Below are 6,401 nucleotides of genomic sequence, written 5' to 3' on the forward strand. Positions count from 1 at the left end.
ATCCAAAAGTAAATAAAGTTAGCAAACATGGGGATAATTGCTGTACTCTTGTGTAGAGACTTTTTAGAAAAGTAGAGAGAGACCTTTTCAGGGACAACTGACAAATCCTTCTGTCTCTGTCTGACTCCTGCTCAACGTGACAGCATTTGGCAAAACTGCTGCTCAACTTAAAAATTCTTAGCAGACTGCCAAACTGATATCAAACTGCAAAACTAAGACAGTCCTGGCTCATCCCATTAATTACATCCTTATCCCATTCTGATCTTATGACCTGCATACCCAAGACTAAACATAATGTGTCAAATTATCTACTCTCCAGGGAATCTCTAGCAATCATAACAAAGTTCCAATAGGCATCTCTTTTTATAAACTCATACATGGTTGGAATATATGATTATCTCACTCTTATAACATCTTACTTGCAACTTTTGCAGACATACCGCCTGCCTGTATGTTAAACCAGGATTTTAAAAAAGAATTACTGTAACAGATCTATATTCCTTAACCTAAGCTTTTAATATCATTACTGCAACAGATAAAACTAATACAATCTGTCTAAAAAATTCCGACATTCATCACACCATCCCTAATTGTCCTTGAGAATGTGGTGGTGAGCTGCCTATTTGAATCCCTGTAGTCTTATGTGGTCCCTGTAGTCTATATGCTGTAAGTACACCCATAGTGGGAGGGAGTTCCAGGATGATGATTTACTATTTGCGTTTTAACTTTCGCTCCTCTAGTCACCTTGTTTCAAATGAGCCTTTCTCAGAAGTCTAATGACCTCATACTTGGGAAAATGAATTATCTTCCTTCCTAGAATAACCCTTGTGTAAAGGGATATTTCACAAGAAGAAAATACAACATTCTCCCCAAAATGCAAGGGTCATCACAAGACTTGTGCATTGAAGCCTCCTATTTCTCCTACATGGAGTAGATTGGGATAATCTCGATGTAATTGGCCAGAGGTATGGAGCCCATCTGGAAGTAGTCGTACCATGTATAAGATCTGATTTCTTAACCTTCTTCCCAAGGAAATTGCCATATGTTAACCTTGGGTCGTAGCTTTCACAAAGTTGATTATTTGATTTGGTTTTGGACACATGCTTTAATTGTCTTGCCATAATGCACCATATAACCCCACTGATTTTTGAACATGCCTCATCTGAGCTTTGACACAATGAGGCAAACTGTAAATTCCAGCATATTGCCAAAACTTTCCTCATTGGCTGTGTCGACTTGCACCAGAGAACTTTTCCAAAGGCCGTGAGTGTTTCAATTCAATCTGTTGTGGTGTGTTTGCATTTAATTGGGGTTGCTGCAACAGAATAAAGGAAATGCAGCCATGGTGTTGTTAAGTATCCTAACTCTTTCTGTTGGGAGACCGGGTGAAGTGGGGTACCTCTTCGTGGTGTTGGAGAGGTTTGGGCCTGGGTTTTTGTCATGGGTATGGCTGCTGTATGTGGCCCTGTTTGCTGGTGTTTGTACCAACACATGAGCTCGGGATCTTTTCTGGTTACATTGGGGTATGAGGCAGGGGTGTCCAATATCTCCCTTGTTGTTTACGTTGGCAATTGAGCCATTGGTCATTGTTTTGAGGATCTCGAAAGCGTGGAGTGGATTGTTGGAGAGGTAGTGGAACATGGGGTATCATTATGTGCAGATGATTTGCTGCTGTATGTGAAGGACCTGGGTCATCTATAGGATATATTCTGGATATTTTGCAGAGCTTTGGTGCCTTCTCCAGTTACAAGTTGAACATTGGGAAGAGCAAATATTTGTGGTCGGTGTTTCGGGGCAGGGGGTGGGCGCAGATTGGGTGGGGCTTGCTGTTTCGGTTAGCGGGGACTAGTTTCCAATATTTGGGAGTCCAGGTGGTTTGGAATTGGGTGAGGCTCCGGGTGTTGAATTATACGAGCCTGGTGAGTTCAGATGGACTTAGAGGTGGATAGTCTCCCATTATCTTTGGTGGTGTCTCCCGTTATCTTTGGCGGACCGGATCCATATTTGTTAAGATGAGCATCTTGTCAAGATTTTAGGTTTTTTTTTGTGTTTCTTGGTGTTCCTGCCTGGGGCGGCATGGTGGCACAGTGGTTAGCACTGCTGCCTTACAAGGCCAGCGACCCGAGTTCGATTCCGACCTCGGGTGACTGTCTGTGTGGAGTTTGCATGTTCTCCCCATGTCTGCGTGTGCGAGATCCTGATCCAGCTGAAGGTAGTGTTTCGCATGCACCTCACTAAGGCTAGGATGAATGGGTTCTTTGTGGAGGTGGAGGATATGTGTGAGCGCTATTCGAGAGGGCCACCAAACTAGGCAGGCATATCCTGGTCCTGTTCCAAACTGGTGGATTTTTGGAGGTCCTTTTTGAGCGCTATTCGAGAGGGCCACCAAACTAGGCAGGCATATCCTGGTCCTGTTCCAAACTGGTGGATTTTTGGAGGTCCTTTTTTTAAGCACCATATCGGCGATCTTAAATATTGAGCTGGAGCCCTGTCATTTGGCACCTATTTTTGGTGTTTCAGATGTGCCAGAGCTGCGGACGGGTGTGGGGGCACATGTCCTCGCTATCGCTTCGTTGGTGGTGCGGTGGCGGATCCTGTTGGGCTGGAGGCCAGCAATGCTGCCGAGTGCTTTAATGAAGCTTTTGCACTTCGAGAAGATCAAATTCACAGTGAGGAGGTTGATTGAGGGGTTCTACCGGAGATGGCGGCTGTTTGTGTTGTATTTCAGAGAATTGGCCAGTGTTATCTGTTTTGGGGGGGGGGGGGGGGGGTGGTGGTGGTAAGGGAGGTTCTTGTTTCTTGGATCGAAGGGTGGTTTGGGGGTTTGCGTTTGGTTTAAGCATTGTTGTTTGTATTATTTTGTATAAAATGTTTAAACTTCAATTTAAAAAATTTCAAGGAAGACCTCCTTGCATTGGGAAAGAACTCTATTATAAGGCCGCTCTTTTTAAAACTATTTTGACCAATTGCAGTGCTCTAAATAGAAGTTCACCTTCTGATCCCTTGATCCCTTTAAAATTGCTTTTGCACACGAGTGTGAACGATGGGCTTTGTCGTGCCCGTCTCAGTAACGCGACATGGCTGTAAGTCTTGCGAGAGGCCTCTTGCAAGATTTGCGACCCTCTGAACACCTCGCGAGATCTTGCGAGACATCGCGATCTGGATCTCGCCCTCGCTGAGCAAGATCCAGATTTATATATTAAAGTGAGCCATTAAGGCACATTTAAATATGTTGCCGTCCGATTCTCTGTGACCCAGGAATGAACGCTTGTGCCTGGGATACCTCGCCATGGCGCTGTTTAACACTGGTCTACATAAACATGGACCAGGTGTAATGGTACCTTGGGGGGGGGGGGGGCTCCCAGGCCATCAGTGGCCCCGGAGTGGTCAGGCTCTGGGCAGGGTGGCACTCCCAGCCTGGTCCCTTGGTAGTGTCACCTGCCAGAGGCACTGCCAGGCTAGCAGTACCAAGGTGCCCAGGTGCAAGGTTGCTTGTGCCAGGGAATGGGCTTGGTGATGCCCTGCCCTTAAGAGATGGGGTGGGTGGGAGGCTCGAGGACCCCCTAAGAGGTAAGTTGGGGCTTTGGGAGGGGGGGGGGCGGCATCAGAGAGATCCAGAGGCTGTGGTGAGGAGTCTGAGGGGGGGTCAAGAGATTGGGGCGGCATTCTCTTCATGCAGTGAGATATGTGCGGCCTCGGTGGGGCATTCCTGACTGAGGCCAGGAAAAAAAGAATCCTGTGAAAGCGGGGTCGTTTTCAGGTGCCGAGAAACACCCCACCCCGCTAGAGGCAGCATGGTAGCACACGTGGATAGCACTGTGGCTTCACAGCGCCAGGGTCCCAGGTTCGATTCCCCGCTGGGTCACTGTCTGTGCGGAGTCTGCATGTGTTCCCCATGTCTGCGTGGGTTTCCTCTGGGTGCTCCGGTTTCCTCCCACAGCCCAAAGACGTGCAGGTTAGATAGACTGGCCATGATAAACTGCCCTTAGTGACCAAAGAGGTTAGAAGGGGTTATTGGGTTACGGGCATAGAGTGGAAGTGAGGGCTTAAGTGGGTCGGTGCAGACTCGATGGGCTGAATGGCCTCCTTCTGCACTGTATGTTCTATAGGCGCCCAAAACAGGACTCTATTTCTTCGGCATTAAATCTAAAATCTAGTTAGTTCGTGGCAGAGAGATTGGGATCATGATGGCCATGGGTTAAGGCATAACATTTTTGTTGCTATTTAATGTAATCCCCTAATATTGTTTTTGTACTTGGGGAAAATGTTTAATTCCGTGAAAGTTTTCTTTCATTCACATTCTTTCATGCAGTGCCTTGACTTTGAACAGTAAAACAGTAAATTTCTAATTCCTGTTTCTTCTACTAGAGATGTCTTAGAACAAATAGAGATGTGCGAAATTGAAATGGTTTGCCAGTGCATCTTAACTGGGCGTGATGTATTTTACTTCTCTGGTGTCTAACCACTTTGTATATACCCTTTGAAGGACACTTCAATTTGATTTCACTGTTGCAAGTTTTATTTTCAGTGTCTAAATGTCAGCATTCCTTGGACCATGAATGCTAATTTTATTCCTCTTGCGATACTTTAACAGGGGTCACAAATTCAAAACTGTAGAGGATCATGACCAGATAACATTTCACAATCTATGACATCAGGTCCAACTGTGGCAGCTTGAACTCTGACCAGTGATATTGCATTCAAAGAGGAGTAAAACTGGAGCCAGTTTTTTTTCATGGCATGAGGGGAGAAGTAAAAAAGGATAATGGAATGCTGATACCCTTATTGGTTACAGAAGGATCACTAAAAGCTTCAGCACTTCAACATCCAGTTATAGAGGACGACAAGGTTCTAAATAGGGAAAGATGAATGGAATATGAAATGTAAAACAGAATTGCCCGAAGTAAACCAGGAGAATAATGAGGGGGTGTTGTATTGATACATGTGGCATTTGAAATTGATTTTGGCTAATGTATTTTACAACCTAATTTGAATAAAGGAGAGAAGCTTTTTCTTGCAACAAAAACCTTCAGCCCAGGCTTACTTGCATGCTACTGATACTTGCTACCTTATATGCTTCCCAAAGTTACCTTTTTTGGGGTTACCTTGTAGAGGTGTGACTTCTAACTCCTATTAGTAGAGTATCTAATGGGGTGGACAAACTGTAAAATTGGAATGTCGATGGAGGGGTAAAGCAGTAACAGTTGAGACACATCCAACCAGGTACAAGTTCAAGTCCACTTGTAAATTGTTTTAAACAGGGCGGCACGGTGGTGCAATGGTTAGCACTGCTGCCTCACGGTGCTGAGAATCTGGGTTCAATCCCGGCCCCGGGTCACTGTCTGTGTGGAGTTTACACATTCCCCCTGTGTCTGCGTAGGTCTCACCCCCACAATCCAAAAAGATTGCACAGGGTAGGTGGATTGACTATGCTAAGTTACCCCTTAATTGGGAAAAGAAATTGGGTACTCTAAATTTATATTTTAAAAAATGTTTTAAACTACCATATATCATGACCTATAAGACAACTCATTTTTCAGTGCCAAAAGTCTTGTTATTGTATATATTCGGCATGTAGGTTGATTCCCTTTTCAGCTACAAAATACTCTGCTTACATGAGTAGTCTGCCTCAATTGTTCACCTTGCAAATGGATGTTTTACTTATCTTGTACTTGGGTGGAGGTTGGCACAGTGGTTAACACTGCTGCCTCACATTGCCAGGGACCCAGGTTCTATTTCTGGCCTTGGGGGGGTGACACTGTGGAGTTAGGGGGGTGACACTGTGGAGTTTGCACTTATCCCAATGTCTGCATGGATTTCCTCTGGGTGATGGGCGACCTCATGGAAGTCTACAAAATTATGAGGGGCATGAACAGAGTGGATAGTCGGAAGCTTTTCCTCGGGTGGAAAAGTCAATCACTAGGGGACATAGGTTTAAGGTGCGAGGGGCAAAATTGTTACAGGAGATATGCGAGACAAGATTTTTTACAGAGAGGGTGGTGAGTGCCTGGAACTTGCTGCCGGGGGAGATGCTGGAAGCAGGTACGATAGCGACGTTTAAGAGGCATCTTGACAAATACATGAATAGCCATCTGCCTCCTGCCACTCAAACAATTTTGAATCCAAATTGCCCTAGATCCCGTGGGCTCTTAACTTTTTGATCAGTCTCCCATGCGGGACCTTGTTAAAAGCCTTACTGGAGACTTCCGGGTGCGGCAATGCGGAGCTGAGCCGCATGATTCGGCAGCTCCCGCTACCACGGACTTTCGGGCTCGCTAGAAGAGCCCCAACGGAACTTTTTTCGATACTAACCCGTGGGGAAGGTAAGAGGGAGGTCCCCCTCCAACTTTTATGAAACGGACTCGAAGCGTAACGGCCACAAAAGTGGCATTGGAGCAACG

The 6,401-nt window shown here is 45.7% G+C and overlaps 1 protein-coding gene across 2 annotated transcripts in view; it reads left to right on the forward strand.

Annotated features, from left to right (window-relative positions):
- LOC140403576 (vinculin) overlaps window positions 1-6,401 on the forward strand; it is a 209,475-nt gene that overhangs the window by 51,118 nt on the left and 151,956 nt on the right. The window lies entirely within an intron of this gene.

This window comes from Scyliorhinus torazame, chromosome 28, assembly GCF_047496885.1.
Source record: "Scyliorhinus torazame isolate Kashiwa2021f chromosome 28, sScyTor2.1, whole genome shotgun sequence".
Lineage (NCBI taxonomy): Eukaryota > Metazoa > Chordata > Chondrichthyes > Carcharhiniformes > Scyliorhinidae > Scyliorhinus > Scyliorhinus torazame.